Source organism: Triticum urartu, chromosome 2A (assembly GCF_056163025.1).
Source record: "Triticum urartu cultivar PI428250 chromosome 2A, HENAU_Tu73, whole genome shotgun sequence".
In the NCBI taxonomy this organism is placed as follows: domain Eukaryota; kingdom Viridiplantae; phylum Streptophyta; class Magnoliopsida; order Poales; family Poaceae; genus Triticum; species Triticum urartu.
The window spans coordinates 38,629,846-38,646,867 of NC_141874.1; the positions used below are offsets into that span (position 1 = coordinate 38,629,846).

At 46.9% G+C, this 17,022-nt stretch overlaps 2 pseudogenes; both read left to right on the forward strand.

Moving 5' to 3' along the window:
* Positions 1-1,468: 1,468 nt before the first annotated feature.
* On the forward strand, positions 1,469-3,130 carry LOC147983396 (uncharacterized; annotated as a pseudogene).
* A 9,252-nt stretch (positions 3,131-12,382) lies between these two features.
* LOC147983397 (uncharacterized) lies at positions 12,383-16,433 on the forward strand (annotated as a pseudogene).
* The last annotated feature ends 589 nt before the right edge of the window (positions 16,434-17,022 follow it).

A 17,022-nucleotide genomic window follows, 5' to 3' on the forward strand; every position in this document is an offset into this window, starting at 1 on the left:
TCAGAACGATGCATAAGGCCATATCGAGGCCTATCTATTGGTGGGGAGGTATATGAAAGAAGGGAACGAATAAGTGGATTGAGGAATAAAAGCTTGAAGACAAAGAGAACTTCTCCGGGTAATTGGATCGCCCCGGCCAGGGACTGGACGGCCCTCGTTCGGGAAGGTCTTCTTCGCTATAGACGCCACCAAGAACAGGAAAGGGGCGCTCCGCTCCTAGTCACTAAGCAGCTATTCTGTCCGTTTGTAGATGAGGGAGTGAGCCTTCTAAAGAGTATCTATTGTGATTTTATTGCAAAGGGAACTGAAAGTGAATACTTTGGCCAAATTATACAATTTCTTCTGGGATAGCTTGTTGTGGGGCTTTCCGAAGGGTCGTTCTGAGAGTGGTCTCATTTCATTAAGGTTGCATATAGCTCGGTTGCAGCTCCGGTTCCATGTTTCGATTCCATTCGTTTCATAATTTCTTACTTATAAGTGATGTTATGTTACATTTTGGCTGAGGATTGAATAAGTTGGGTCATGAGAATGGAAGTTGAGTAGGTAGGTCATAACACAGATTGAATTAGACCTTACTCAATCACTCATCGCTGGAAAAAGTAGAGCGATTTCCTCGCAAAAAAAGCACGAGCGAGATATTCTTCCTTAACAGGGATCTCAATTGCGGGAAGAAGTACAAAGGGCAAAGGCAGAAGTGGAAGGGCCGCGCCTGCCACGCCCAGATTCTGGACACATTGCGTGATATTAGTCTGAAGAACGGAGAGGAGCTCCGTGAAGAAGACTATCGCACCATGCTTGATTTCATGTTGAGCCGACTCCAGTTCGACGTCAATCCCCGGGTGCTGAAGGAGCTCCTGAACAGACTCCAAAACGGTCGGGCACGATCTCAAACATCTAGGGCGGCAAGGTGCCGCCCGTGTTGCCTAGGGTAGGTGACACGGGGGCCGAGCGGGAAAAAAATGAATCGGCCGGCCATGTCGGTCGCCGCCGCCAGCCCACCGTATGAGAGCCCTAGTGGCGACTGTTGCTGAGTTCTCCGTGAACCTGAATGAACTTGGAGGAACAGGAGCAGGTAAATTGACTAAGTGCAAAATGTAGCCATGTACGCACACTGTGGCTGAGTTCATGCATGCTAAGCAACCAGCAGCGCTGCATACCAGACAGGCATTCGTCAGCGTCATGTTCAGCACGGTATCCATGCATCGTGTGTGCACATGTGTGTCTGTAGAGACGATCAATGTTTCCAGCTCTTGGCCCATCGGGCAGCAACACAATTATTTTCTGGCGCGGTGAGTGTTTCAGAAAACTGAAACCAACATCCACCTCAATGGCACTTTTAACGGTGGATCAATCTATCATGTTGTCACCCCCTCAACCTAGCTCCCGCGACGCTAGCAGCGACTCCACCGCCACCGCCACCGCGGCGGCGGCGGCGGCTTAGCTCGCCCCCCATCCTCCTCCGCTGACCATGGCCTCCTCTCCCACCGCCAACCCCCCCCCCCCCCCCCCCCCCCGCTGATCCCTCCCCAGCCACCAACCCCCCAGCCCTCCCCTCCGTCCTAGCTCCTCTCCCGATCCAGATCCAGAGCCCCTGGCTGCCGATGCTGAGGACGAAGACGGGGTCCCTCCTGCACGCTCAAGCTACCGCCACGTCCCTCCACTCAAGTTGCCGCCTCCTCCCTCCGCCTCCGAGGATTGCCATGGGATCCCCGCTCAAGCTGCCGCCACCTCCAGATCAGCTCCCCCCGAATTTCACACCGCTGGTCGTGACCGATGCATCGCTGGCATCTATAGAGAAGGGGTGGGTGGAGGTCGGGGGCCAACATCGCCGGAGGTTGGAGAAGCTTCCGCCCCGCAAGAAGGAGACCGACCGCGCCCTCGCCTTCAAGCGGAGAGCATATGGGCTCTGTTTCCGTTGCTTGGCGGAAGACCACTTCATCGCCGACTGTCGTGGGCCTGTCACCTGCCTGGGCTGCAGCCGTTCTGGGCATCGCGAGCGTGGCTGTCCGGACCGCCTCCTTGCCAGCCACGGTCATCTCCGCAGCGGCCTATTGCCGCCGGCTGCTCCTCGCCTCCCCAAGCACCCGCCCCAACTCCTTCACCGAGGTTGCAGAAATGCTCGTGGGCCTCTATTGTTGCCGCTTCGACTAGGCTTGTTCAAGGGTACCCTTGTAGCAACCCCGACGAGTCGACCTTGGCTGCTGATTTGGGGCTGCTGAAGCCCCTCTTTGCAGCTCAGACCGAGGCGCTACGCAACGAATTGCAGGCTCTGGTTACCGCTCGTGTGGAGGAGACCGTTCAACCCCTCCGCGACATGGCTGTTGCTCTGCAGGGTTGGGCGGCCCAGGTCTCAGGCCTCTTGGAGCGGCTGGACGCCATCAGTGGCAAAGTGGTTGATTTGCCGGCCTTCAACCAGTCTCTTGAGGAGCGAGAGGGAGGGAATTTGGGGAATGGTGGGGGATTTTCTTCCCTGGAGCCTTTGGGTGTGCCTCCTCCCTGGTGCGAGCATGAGGAGCCGGCGCCCTCTGTTGTCGCCGATGATGTTCTTCCTGCTATGGATGTAGCTCTACACGAGATGGTATGTCAAGGTGAGGAGGAGCAAGCTAAGGTTGCTGAGATAGTCACATCAAGCAATGATTTGGAGCATTTTGAGGAGGCCTTACCTGATGGTTTGGTTGGAGAGGTGCCTCCCTTTGCCTCCTCTTCGGTGAAGTTTGCTTCAGGGGGCACTACCAATATGGTGTCTTCTGGGTCCAAGGAGCCACTTGGTGATATTGGTGTGCCATCAACCACCTTGTTGGATGAGTTTCTAAGCGGTTTCAGTTGCGCAGCGCCGCGGTCCTTGCTCGAAGAACCGATTTATGTGCGGATTGACGGGGCATCCACTTGTTCCGAGAGGCGTAGTGGACGTTTGGAGAAGAAGAACAGGAGCTGCAACATTCCTACTGCCAAGCGCGCAGAATATAGGTTGACGGAGGCTTATGGGGAACTCCCGAAGGGGATGGCATCTAAGAAAGGCTTCGAGGAGGATGTGCAAGAAAAGATGAACTCTTATCTTCAGATGTACAAGAAATCGCCTACACCGACTGCGATCGAGGCAACTCGTGCATTGGTGGAGGCCAATGGTTGATCTCATGTTTCAAAAGGTTAGGTGCGAGTTCACTTCTAGTTGCAGGCCTGTTCTTGAGGTTGCGGTGGTTGTCTTGGTCTGGTATGCTGTGTTGATGGTGGTCTTGGGCCTCGGCACCCTTGTATCTGGCTCGGACGACGTCTCTTGAGTGCTAGTCCGGTGTGTGTGGTCTTCGCCGGTTTCCCTTAATTAACCAATGCATGTATGGTTTTTGGGTCCGGTTTTCCTTATTAACCGGACCAACTCTCTTCTTCTATATGAAAATGCGGGAGCTCCCTGCCCTCTGATGAGGTTTTCGTCAAAAATGGCACTTTTAACTCCCATGCCAAAGAGGGAAGTAGTAGGTTCCGTTTTTGCACTTTTGCCGCCCGAACCACTTGTACCTGTTATACACTTGTACCTTACGGGGTGCATATGCAGTATGCCAGGAACAAAGACAACTTAACTCAGAAAAGGAAACCAAAAAAACAAAGATGACTCGCCCTTGAGCCTTTGGATTTTTTCAATGGATGTTAACAGAACATGTGGCAAAAAGCACTTACACGTTTTAAAAAAAGTTGAAAAATATGGTCGAATACTAACATGTTCACTTGTTTTTTTTCTTGGCAAACATAAAACACATTGTGCAAAAAAAAAAAAAAACAGCGTGGAAGTGGCGATCGATGTACCGAGTCAACCTGCAAATCTCCGGTATGTCCTGTCGTGTTGCCATAAAGGCAGGGTTTTCATCCTGCAAATCTCCGGATGTTCCAGGCTTGCAGTCTCCGCCTCATGGGTGCACATCACTGGCCTCATCCATGTCCCTCGTGGGGGTCGTCCTTCAGGTTGCAGCCAGGCAATGGAAGGTCGCCACCTAGAGCAGCTCCTTTCTGCCTACGAAATTTCTTCTGCGCCATGACCTAACTATTCCAGCGAAGTCGAAGGCTCGAGTCCAAAATAAAGAACAAACTAAAGACCGAAACGGATTCCTTGGCATGAAAGCGAGATGATCATTACAAAAACCACGGACAGATTTTACTGGAAAGCAATATTTCCTATTCTTCATAACAACTACATACAACAACAGTTTTACGATTGCCTCAAAACGAGCTAGCTAGAACTCTCCAAGATTGGAGGAAGGCACATCTCAGTACAAAGGGAGCGAGAACTCCTCAAAAGGAGCAAGAACTCTTCCTGCTCTCTAAGCGTACAACAAGCCATTCCCTAGAGGGATGAGGTGCTCGAACTCCCCAAGATGAAGGGAGGCACATCTCAGTCATCGGAACAGCCGGTTGTGCGGTTCAGTTCAAAGAGATTGACAGGGAACAAAACTCCAAAGCGGCACACTGAAGGTGCTTATTTAGAATTAGACTGGTGCACCCATCCTTCCCATAGAGTACCACTGTACCTTCAAAATGCTCTATTCAGTGTTCTTCTAATATCTCATCTCTCGCATGTATAGCGACACTATAGAAACCTTTGAACAGTGTACTCAGCTCGGAAGTGTAATACTTGTTAATCATTCCGACAGGCCTCATACCACAATGATCTATCCTCTGAAAATCAAGCCTTTTTATAAGGGCATCAACACCCTCCTTGTGAAATCTACCACAACCATCTTGTTTCCCCAAGTACCAATGTCATATTGATGAAGTCACATCAGAAAACAGGTCATGGACTACGTTGAGACACTTGAAATGTAAATGGTAACCTCATGTCTGAAATCTACTTCTACAAAGTTTGCAGAGCATGCCAAAGTATGTTTGATGTACTAAATCACTAGTACAACACAACGCCTCTGCCTTGGAAGCTTAGAGGTCTCGAGTTGCATCTTCAGTAGTATGTATTACAGGGAGCTCTACTTTATAATGGTATAAGAGAGACTTGTAGTTGAGCCCCCATGTAGGTGCACCCCTTTATCTCGACTGTCCGATTTTGCAACAAAGTTCATGCGAAAAAACCACTTGTTTGATGGAGTAATTCTTGTATGATGCTGACCTTCAAAGTTTCAAGTTCAAATGTTCTCTTGTTTGGGAGAAACAAAAATGAGAATGCATGAGCTCCTTTCTGCCTCCAAAATCCCCCCTCGGATCCCTTGGGCGCTGGGAGCTAATTCCTATGAAACTAAAGATCAAAAGGGAATCCTTTGGCATGAATGTGTGATGTTGATTTGCAAAAATCATGGACATATTTCATTGGGAAAGTAACATTTTCTGCTCTTCAACTTCGCAGGACAATAGTTATATTGTTCACATCTTTATTCTATTTGACCTCTCAATTCGGTTAAGAGCAAACAGAGGAAACATGATCTCTTCATATTCAACCGGCCGCTCTGTGATCTGGTAGTTAGCGATTAAATTTGCCACCTGCATTTCAGATAAACAAAAGTACTACACTACCACAACTCTGCAACAATATGCATCTAAACGAACATTTCTATCTGAATTAGGTACATATCCGTCGTCCCAGCATGGCAAATCCAGTTGGGTGTATATTTTGATTTTCAGATTGCCCAGCTAGTCCCCTTGGAAGATAAAAAGGAAATTATTTCGAAATGGTGGAAGAAAAAAATGGTTCATTTGAAGTGTGTTTCAGTCAATTTTGTGTTGTACATATGTTAGGCATGCAGTTCCCTTCTCTAAACTGAATTATCCCTAATGAAAATATACTACACACAGTTAAATCAGATGTTTTTCTAATGGTCACTGGGGAACAAACCACCCGCCTGAACATTTCATTGAGCAAAGAGGCAAAACGGTAGGTTACATGAAAAATAGGTCTAAAAGGCAGATTATGCAGCCAAGACTCGGTGATCGTTGAGTCACACCAGCAAAAGACCCAAGATACAACAACAAGGAGGGACTAGCTAGAGAGAAAGCTAAGCCAAAGCGACAAAACTTGGAAACCCATTCTTTCATGATCTATTTGCAGATCAAGCGAAGTTGGCCGTCCGCCGCAATATTGCGAGCGATGGCCACGGGCAACAGAGGGTGATCGCGGTCTGTGTTTTGAATTTCGTCCGAGAAAAACGGATTTCGGCTATCTCGGACAGGGGCGAAAAATACCTTCCAGCAAAAAAAATGGATTTTGGTCAAAATTTGATCAAATTTAATCCAAATTTGGGTCAAATTTCAGCCGAAAATTTTGAAAATAGCCGAAATTTGGCCATCTCGGTCTAGGGCGAAAAATTTCACAAACCGAAAGTCGAAACCTTGATCACGGTACACCTTCAAGTTGCAGCTTTTCCAATTGTTTCATAGCATGGCGATCGCGGCCATAGACGGAAGGTGAGGAGAGGAGGGCAGACCAGAGGCCGCAACTCAATATTTCGGGAGCGAGCGCCAAGAAAGCGTGCGTGTGTGCAAAGCTGAACAGGAGGTGCTTTGGAGTCTCTACCTCCCCACGGAAGGCACACACCACACTGGGAATGACATGGCGGTCTCATGGAAATGGGCCGCCCACAACGGACAACGAACGGTGGAAAGCAACGAAAAGGACATGCATTTCGGGAGCATGGCTGCGCCCAATCGTGAGGACGATGACGTTGACCGCATGCACCTCGATGGGTCTTTCAAGTCTCGACCAGGAAATGACGTCGACAGTCAACGTGCGTATGATTTTTTATCATCAGGGCAAACATGAAACTGCATTTTCTTCACCTCTTATTGTTCAAAGTTTTGTCAACAGATTCGGAAAACCCACCGATCCGTATGTGTCCGTAGGTTCGCACGACGGTGGCTGGATCATTGCTGTATTACCCTGTTGGTTGTCTGAATTTTCTTCGTTTCTATCTCAATGCGAATCAGTTGTTAGAATGGTCAATGAGCATATCTGAATCCTGAAGTGATATCATATGAGGCAGCCTGTATTGGTTCGTGCAGTGACAAGTGGGAAGGAAAATTAGGGGCGTGATCTGATTGATGGGATTAGAGATGGATTCGCATCCCGCCTTTTCTCTGTTATTTTATACTATGTGGTTGGTATGGATTTGTGAGCACACTTGGCACAGAAACTTAACTGGTAGAGAGCAGGAATTAGAACATCTGTCTGACCTCCTACGTTTATCTTTTTGTGCGGAGGAAAGGGATTACAGTCATCACGAATATGATTAGAGTCAACAATGACATGCTGACAAACTTCAGAATAGAATCCAATACCTGGAATTGAATGCCGCCAGCAGTGATTGTGCTTTTCTATAAGATTTGTATAGGCACTTAGAAAAATCTGGTACAGAAGTAAGAATGTGAAAAATGCTGACAAGAGGAAAACCATGACTTGAAAGACCATGTGTTTGTATGCATGGGCATGAATTTTCCTCCTAGTCGAACAATACCCAATAATACGTATGATACTGGTGGCAGTTGCATGCAAGCAGCCTTAAAAATATGGGCAAAGCTCTTCTATACCTACATATTTTAGACCCATCTATTCAGTGTTCTTCTAATACCCCATCTAAATTATGTGGTTGACTCCTTTGATCGTGTACTCATCTTGTCACTAGTAGAAAACAGGGCTTTGGTTGGAGCCTGCCAAGCCCATTAGTCCCGGTTCAGTCAAGAACCGGGACCCATGCGGGGCATACGTTCCGGTTTGTGCACCCAGGGGCCCGGCCGGACCTCGGGAGGCATTTGTCTCGGTTTATGTGGACCCATTTGTCCCGGTTCTAGGCATGAACCGGGACCAATGGGCCTCGCTCCTGGCTCACAGCCATTGGTCCCGGTTCGTGCCTAGAACCGGGACAGAAGAGCGACCTTTAGTCCCGGTTCCAGTCACGAACCGGGACAAATGAGTTGCCTATATATACCCCCTCGCCGGCGAGCAGAGCAGTCCACACTGCTCTATTTTTTTGACCGGCGAAGGGAGGGCATTTGGGTGCTCTAGCTCACCTCCTATGCACATGAGGTGTTCGATGAAATGCCCGAGGCATGCTAGTTAAGTTTTCTCCTCTCGAAGCTCAACCTTCAAGCTCCATTTTCCCCGAGATTTGCATAGGTTTAGCGTCTGTCACGTCCCGTCCCCGTCTTCACCGTCGTCGATCGCCCACGCTGATCTCGTCGCCGACACCACCGTGGTGAGCCTCTTGTTCTTATCATCTTTCTGAAAGAAAAACAATTCTTACTTTAGATAGATACTTGTCTAATTTTTTTTTACTTTTGACACGCATAATTATATATAATGCACGCAATGAACCGGCAATGGATGTACGGTGACAGACACACCTCCGAGTACATTAAGGGCCTGCATAATTTTCTCGAAGTGGCTGAGGCAAACAAGTAGAATGGTTTTATGTGTTGTCCATGCCCTATATGTGGAAATACGAAGTCTTACTGTGACCGGAAAATCCTTCACACCCACCTGCTTTATAAGGGTTTCATGCCACACTATAATGTTTGGACGAAGAACGGAGAAATAGGGGTTATGATGGAAGACGGCGAAGAAGAAGAGGACGATGACAACTATGTGCCACCTGAATACCGTGATGCTGCAACGGGGGAAGCTGCTGAAGATCAAGAGGAACCAGACGATGTGCCCGATGATGATGATCTCCGCTGGGTCATTGTCGATGCAAGGACATAGTGCGAAAGTCAAAAGGAGAAGCTGAAGTTCGATCACATGTTAGAGGATCACAAAAAAGGGTTGTACCCCAATTGCGAAGATGGCAACACAAAGCTCGGTATCGTACTGGAATTGTTGCAGTGGAAGGCAGAGAATGTTGTGCCTGACAAAGGATTTGAGAAGCTACTGAAAATATTGAAGAAGAAGCTTCCAAAGGATAACGAATTGCCCGACAGTACGTATGCAGCAAAGAAGGTCGTATGCCCTCTAGGATTGGAGGTGTAGAAGATACATGCATGCCCTAATGGCCGCATCCTCTACCACGGTGCGTACGCGGATTTGAACGCATGCCCGGTATGCGGTGCATTGCGGTATAAGATCAGATGAGATGACCCTGGTGATGTTGACGGCGAGCCCCCCGGGAAGAGGGTTCTGATACGTCCATTTTGCATCATGCTTTTATATCAATATTTATTGCATTATGGGCTGTTATTACACATTATGTTACAATACTTATGCCTATTCTCTCTTATTTTACAAGGTTTACATAAAGAGGGAGAATGCCGGCAACTGGGATTCTGGGCTGGGAAAGAAGCAAATATTAGAGACCTATTCCGCACAACTCCAAAAGTCCTAAAACTTCACGGAAGATGTTTTCCAAATATATAAAAAATACTGAGAGCAAGAACTTCACCAGGGGGCCACACCCTGCCCACGAGGGTGGGGATGCGCCCTACCCCCCTGGGCGCGCCCCCTACCTCGTGGGCCCCCTGGTGGCCCTCCGGTGGCCATCTTCTGCTATATGGAGTCTTTTGATGGGAAAAAATCACAAGCCATCTTCTCAGACGAAACTCCGCCGCCACAAGGCGGAACCTTGGCGGAACCAATCTAGGGGTCTGGTGGAGCTGTTCTACCGGGGAAACTTTCCTCTCGGAGGGGGAAGTCATCGCCATCGTCATCACCAACGCTCCTCTCATCGAGAGAGGGCAATCTACATCAACATCTTCATCAGCACCATCTCATCTCAAAACCCTAGTTCATCTCTTGTATCCAATTCTTGTCTCCAAGTCCGGGATTGGTGCTAGGAGTGTTAATTACTCCTTGTAGTTGATGCTAGTTGGTTCAATTGGTGGAAGATCATATGTTCAGATCCTATATGCATATTAATACCCCTCTGATTATGAACATGTTTATGCTTTGTGAGTAGTTACTTTTGTTCCTGAGGACACGGGAGAAGTCTTGCTATTAGTAGTCATGTGAATTTGGTATTCGTTCGATATTTTGATGAGATGTATGTTGTCTCTCCTCTAGTGGTGTTATGTGAACGTCGACTACATGACACTTCACCATTATTTGGGCCTAGAGGAAGGCATTGGGAAGTAATAAGTAGATGATGGGTTGCTAGAGTGACAAAAGCTTAAACCCTAGTTTATGCATTGCTTCGTAAGGGCTGATTTGGATCCATATGTTTCATGCTATGGTTAGGTTTACCTTAATACTTTTGTTGTAGTTGCGGATGCTTGCAATAGAGGTTATGCTGGAAATATGCCCTAGAGGCAATAATAAATTGGTTATTATTATATTTCCTTGTTCATGATAATCGTTTATTATCCATGCTAGAATTGTATTGATAGGAAACTCAGATACATGTGTGGATACATAGACAACACCATGTCCCTAGTAAGCCTCTAGTTGACTAGCTCGTTGATCAATAGATGGTTACGGTTTCCTGACCATGGACGTTGGATGTCGTTGATAACGGGATCACATCATTAGGAGAATGATGTGATGGACAAGACCCAATCCTAAGCCTAGCACAAGATCATGTAGTTCGTATGCTAAAGCTTTTCAAATGTCAAGTATCATTTCCTTAGACCATGAGATTGTGCAACTCCCGGATACCATAGGAGTGCTTTGGGTGTGCCAAACGTCACAACGTAACTGGGTGGCTATAAAGGTACACTACAGGTATCTCCGAAAGTGTCTGTTGGGTTGGCACGAATCGAGACTGGGATTTGTCACTCCGTGTAAACGGAGAGGTATCTCTGGGCCCACTCAGTAGGACATCATCATAATGTGCACAATGTGATCAACGAGTTGATCACGGGATGATGTGTTACGGAACAAGTAAAGAGACTTGCCGGTAACGAGATTGAACAAGGTATCGGGATACTGACGATCGAATCTCGGGCAAGTATCGTACCGATAGACAAAGGGAATTGTATACGGGATTGATTAAGTCCTTGACATCGTGGTTCATCCGATGGGATCATCATGGATCATGTGGGAGCCAGCATGGGTATCCAGATCCCGCTGTTGGTTATTGACCGGAGAGTTGTCTCGGCCATGTCTGCATGACTCCCGAACCCGTAGGGTCTACACACTTAAGGTTCGATGACGCTAGGTTTATAGGGAAAGTATGTACGTGGTTACCGAATGTTGTTCGGAGCCCCGGATGAGATCCCGGACGTCACAAGGAGTTCCGGAATGGTCCAGAGGTAAAGATTGATATATAGGAAGTATGGTTTTGGCCACCGGAAGTGTTCCGGGCATCACCGGTAGTGTACCGGGACCACCGGAGGGGTCTGAGGGGTCCACCAGGTGGGGCCACCAGCCCCGGAGGTCTACATGGGCCAATAGTGGGAAGGGACCAGCCCCTAGGTGGGCTGGGGCGCCTCCCACCAAGGCCCAAGGCGCCTCCAAGAGGGGAAGGGGCAAACCCTAGGGCAGATGGGCCCTAAGGCCCACCCCAGGTGCGCCTCCCCCTCTCCCCCTTGTGGCCGCCACCCAGATGGGATCTGGGGGCTGCCGCCACCCCTAGGGAGGGAACCCTAGGTGGGGGCGCAGCCCCTCCCCCTATATATACTTGAGGTTTGGGGCTGCCCAAGACACACGATTCAATCTCCTTCTTGGCGCAGCCCTACCCCTCTCCCTCCTCGTCTCTTGCGGTGCTTGGCGAAGCCCTGCTGGAGTACCACGCTCCTCCACCACCACCACGCCGTCGTGCTGCTGCTGGATGGAGTCTTCCCCAACCTGTCCTTCTCCCCTTGCTGGATCAAGGCGTAGGAGACGTCACTGGGCTGTACGTGTGTTGAACACGGAGGTGCCATCCGTTCGGCACTAGGATCATCGGTGATTTGGATCACGACGAGTACGACTCCATCAACCCGTTCACTTGAACGCTTCCGCTTAGCGATCTACAAGGGTATGTAGATGCACTCTCCTTCCCCTCGTTGATAGATTACTCCATAGATTGATCTTGGTGATGCGTAGAAAATTTTGAATTTCTGCTACGTTCCCCAAAAGGTGATCTTGGTGATGCGAATCATATGAACATGATGAAACTTAGCTTGACGATATTCCCAGAGGTAATAGCACTGCAGGTCCCTGAACTTGCATGTCAGGTGATGGTTTGGTCCTTGAAGTTGAAAAAGCTGATTATTTCATCCCTCAACTTGTCATGGATGTGCAAGTTTAGTCCACAGCCAATCCGAACGCGCCAAGTGGAGCAAGGTGGACTAGGTTGGTCAGCACCGCGAGTTTTTCAGTTAGCCCCCTCCCTTTGTGACAATCAACCCGCAGTACTACTCGTCCCCCTCGAAGAAAAAAACACCTGAATTTATTTTGTCCCCTCCCCACCCCAATCATTCATCCACTTTGCTTGTTGTCTTGCTCGCGCCGACCGCGTGCGCCGGGTGCTGGCTGACGTCAGCAACCATGGCGGCGTCATCGCCGGAGTACACCGGCGGTGTCGTCCCTCCTCCGACCGCGCATCAAGTTCGCCCGCACGGCATCTTTCCTCCCGACTATGGTGTGTCCTCCTCCCCTCTCTGCTCTGTTCGTCCCCCTCCTCCTCTGGTTTGATCGTCCTCCCGCGTCCTCCCCAGCACCGGCGGATCACCCCCTTTGGATAGCGTTGCGGGTATTTGCGTTGGAATTCTGTGTCTATACAGCTTCCGGAGTTGCGAAGCTGGTTATTGAGGTGGTCGTTGATTTCAGGCTAGGTTTAGGGTGTGAAATTTAGGATTTCGCCAAGAAGCTAGGGTTCTTGTGCAGCAAATGTTCTTTTGGGCACAATGTAGTGCTGTTGTTTAGTAGATACTCAGCAAGTTCTATCTGAATTTAGTCAGCTAACTGAATTTAGTCAGTTAACTGAAATTAGTCAGTTAGCTGAATTTGTTGATTGTGGTTGGTTGAGTTTGGTTGAAGATTGTGCTTACCCTATTTTTGCAAAAAGAATGCATAACTGAATTTCCTCAGTGAACTTGCAGCATGCAGCATGCAGTTAACTGAATAAATTCAGTTAACTTGCTGCTTGGAGTTAACTTGCAGGTTACACAATTTAGTTATATGAATTTATTAAGTTTAGTTGCAGTTATTTTACTGTTCAGTTACCTTCTTAGAGGTTTTTTGAGATGTGATATGTTTTTGCTTACATAATGCACTTTGTTGCTGCAGTTTGTGATTCAGCAATGGGACAGATTGTGGACACCCCTTTATTTACACTGGAACTTGAGCATGGTGGGCTTTTCTGTGGACCAAGAAATAACATGGAGTACTATAATCCTTCTGTGGAGGTGCTTGACTATGTTGATGCTGGCACATTCTCATATTCAGCTATTGAAGAGTACTTGCTGTGGTTGGGATATCCTGTGGCTGAGCACATAATTTATTGGTGCATGCCTGACAAAACAATTTCAGATGGTATGTTGAGAATTAGAGGTGATGAGGATGTGCAACACATGATCAGAGCTAGTAGTCAGCATAAGGTGCTTGTCATAATGGTTGACCATGCAGATTTCATCAGTAATTGCAGGGAAGATTTGATATTGACATTGCCAGCAGTTCAGAGTTCTGTCATAATGGCCAGGTCAAATGTTGTTGTAGCCAGTGCAGCATCTTCTCACAGCCTCATTTCAGTCTATGTTGAAGATCCCATTTCAGAGGTGTCAGCAAATGACATAGAAGCAGACAACTTGGTTGCTAATGGAACAGAAACAGATACTTTGCTAACTGATGGTGCAGCAACAGATAACTTGCTGACAGAGGGTGGAGCAGCAGAGAATGTGTTGTATGATGCTACAGAGGATGCGGTGCTCTCAGATTCAGAGTTCAGTGATAGTGATTATGACATAGATGATGGAGATGATGATTTATATGAAGACAACATTGATTTTGATGTTGATGAAGAAAGCTGAGCAAGTTGAGGAAGAGGTGGAGCCAGACTATTTACTTGAGGATGAAGATCTAAACCTCTCTATTGAAGAGCAAGAGCAACTGAAATACAAGTTCAAAGCTTTCAATTCCAAGGTGGACATGAAATCCCCTATATTTAAATTAGGGATGGTATTTTCTGATGTGGTTGAGCTGAGAAAAGCTCTTACTGCTTATTCTATAAGGAACAGAGTGCAAATCAAGAAGTTGAAGAATGATAAGATGAGATTAGAGGTTGTTTGTCAGAGAGGTTGCCCATGGCTGCTTAAAGCTAGCAAGGACAACATGACTGGAGGATTTGTCATCAAGGCCTACTTTGGAGAGCATCTCTGTCAGAAAAAGTGGAAGTTGAAGGATTTGACAGCCAAGTTTCTGTGCCAGTTTTTCTTGGATGAGTTCAGAGATGACCAGAAGATGTCACTTGCAACATTTTCAAGGAAAATTACTAAGGAATTCAATGTTACTCCTAACAGATGGAAGCTTTCTAGGGCTAGAAAGCAAGCACTTAATGAGATTCATGGTGATGAGGAAGAGCAATTTAGTAGGCTTTGGGACTATGGACAAGAATTAAGGACCAAAAACCCTGGGTCTACATTTCTGCTCACAACTTCACTGGTGAAAGATACAAAATTTCCATTGGGCAGAAAATGTTTGAAAACATTGTACTGGTCATATGATGCATGTAAGAGAGGGTGGCTAAAGGGCTGCCGGCCAATCATCTTCATTGATGGTTGTCACATGAAAACAAGGTTCAAAGGAGTGCTACTTAGTGCTGTTGGTATTGATCCCAATGACTGCATATTCCCAATAGCAATGGGATGGGTGGAAGTTGAATGCAGAGGTTCATGGGAGTGGTTTCCGACCACTCTCAGAGATGATCTCAACATTACTAACACTGCTCCTTTCACAATCATGAGTGACAAACAGAAATGTTTAATAAATGCAGTGCACAAAGTTTGGCCAGATTCAGAACACAGGTTTTGTTTCAGGCATATTACCAGAATTCTAATGAGAAGCACAAAGGAGAGGTACTGAAGCAAGACTTGTGGGCAATTGCAAGATCTCCAAACAAAGTGAAGTGGAGAGAAAACTGTCAGAAAATGGATGACCGCAGTTCAGCTGCTTTCCACTGGACTGAAAGACTAGAGTTGAAAACTTGGTGCAAAACATTCTTCAGTGAATTCCCCAAATGTGACATACTGCTCAACAATAACTCTAAGGTTTTTAACAGGTAGTTTGGTGGTCAATTTCCTAAGTTGTTTTGATTTTAACATATATCCCATCTGTAATGCTAATTATCATATCATACTAACTTGTTCTCTTCCTATCTGTATGCAGCTACATTCTTGAGGGCAGAGAGATGGCAGTGCTCAGCATGCTTGAGTACATTTTCTATAAGATGATGAACATGATTGTTAGCAAACAAAGAGAAGATATTGAAAAGTGGACAGGCCAGAGAATATGTCCCAAGATCAAGAAGAAGTTAGATAAGAACACAGAGTTTGCTGCTAACTGCCATGTAACAGAAGCTGGCCAGCAAATCTTCAGAGTTTAGTCTGGTAACAATAGCTACACTATGGACCTCTGCTTGCACACTTGTGATTGCAGGAGATGGCAGTTATCTGGAGTACCATGTGGCCATTGCATAGCATGTTGCAGGGAGGAGAGAATTGACCCAGAGACACTGGTTCATGACTGCTATACTGTTCAGACATATCTCAAAGCTTATGGATACACTCTTGTCCCTCTTGCAGACCCTAAGGAGTGGGAGAAACAGAATGGCTATAAGGTGTATCCACCAGTGTTCACCAAACAGTTGGGTAGACCCAAGAAAAACAGGAAGAAGACACCAGAGGAGAAGATCAAGAATGGTGTTAGGGTTTTGAACAAAAAAGGTGTTACAATGCACTGCTCTATTTGTGGGAGAGCTGATCACAACAGAAATGGGCATTATAGATGGCAGGAGGCTCTCATTGAAGAAGGGGTAGAGGTTGTTGATGAGAACTATGATGACCCAACATTTCTTCAGGTGCATGCATTTTACTACATTTTACTGCATGTCACTGCATTTTACTGCATTTTACTGAATTTGTTATACTTATCTGAATTTGTGCAGAATATCTTCCCTAACCAGCCAGATCCTTTATTGGATCCAATTGACACACCATTCAGTATGGTCTACAACATGACTCAGAGAGAGCTTGCAAGAAGAGATCCTCAGAGGGTTCATGGGCCACTGCCTGAGCAATCTGCATTTGTTGCTGCTGCTGGTGCTGCAATACCTCAGCCAAGGGTTACTTCAGAAATGAACATAGGTAGACATACAAGGGCAACCACAGTAGCTGACAGAGGAGAAGGATCTGGTAGAGGGAGAGGAAGAAAAAGACAAAGAAATCCAGATGCAGGGAGAGGAGCAACTATAGAAAGAGGAAGAGGGTCAAATTCAGTTGCGGGCAGAGGAAGAGGAGGAAATTTAGTTGCAAGCAGAGAAGAGGAGGAAATTCAGTTGCAAGCAGAGGAAGAGGAGCAAATGCAAATGCAGGTAGAGGAATAGCAGCAAATGCAAATACAGGGAGGGGAGAAGTTCCATCTGCAGGGAGAGGAGAAGCAGCAAATGCAAATGCATATGCTTGGAGGGGAGGAGCATCAAATGCAAATCCATATGCTTGGACAGGAGGATCAATGCCATTTGTAGGGAGAGGAGGAGCAATGGCATTTGTAGGGAGAGGAGGAGCAATGCCATTTGCAGGGAGAGGAGGAGCAGCAAATGTTCCATATGCAGGATGGAGATGGCTGCTGTTTGGAGATCAGAGGACAATTCCTGATCTCAATGCACCTGCTGATGATTTCATGGCACCACATCAGTGATTTGGTGACAGTTATTGTCTGCCATTCTTTTTTGTGAAGGCCTACAATAATTTTATATTATGGACAAGCCTTTTCTGATAGGCAAACAGTGGCTCATATTGCCTAATTTTTGATGGCAAACAGTGGCTCACAATGGCATTCATTGACCTTTTTGTAACTAAATTTATGATGCATTTCAGTGATGTAGTTTAAGTTGGAATTTACATGGATGCAGTGTTAGTGATTCTGAAGATGCAGTTAACTTAGTGAACTGAAGATGCAGGTTAACTTAGTTA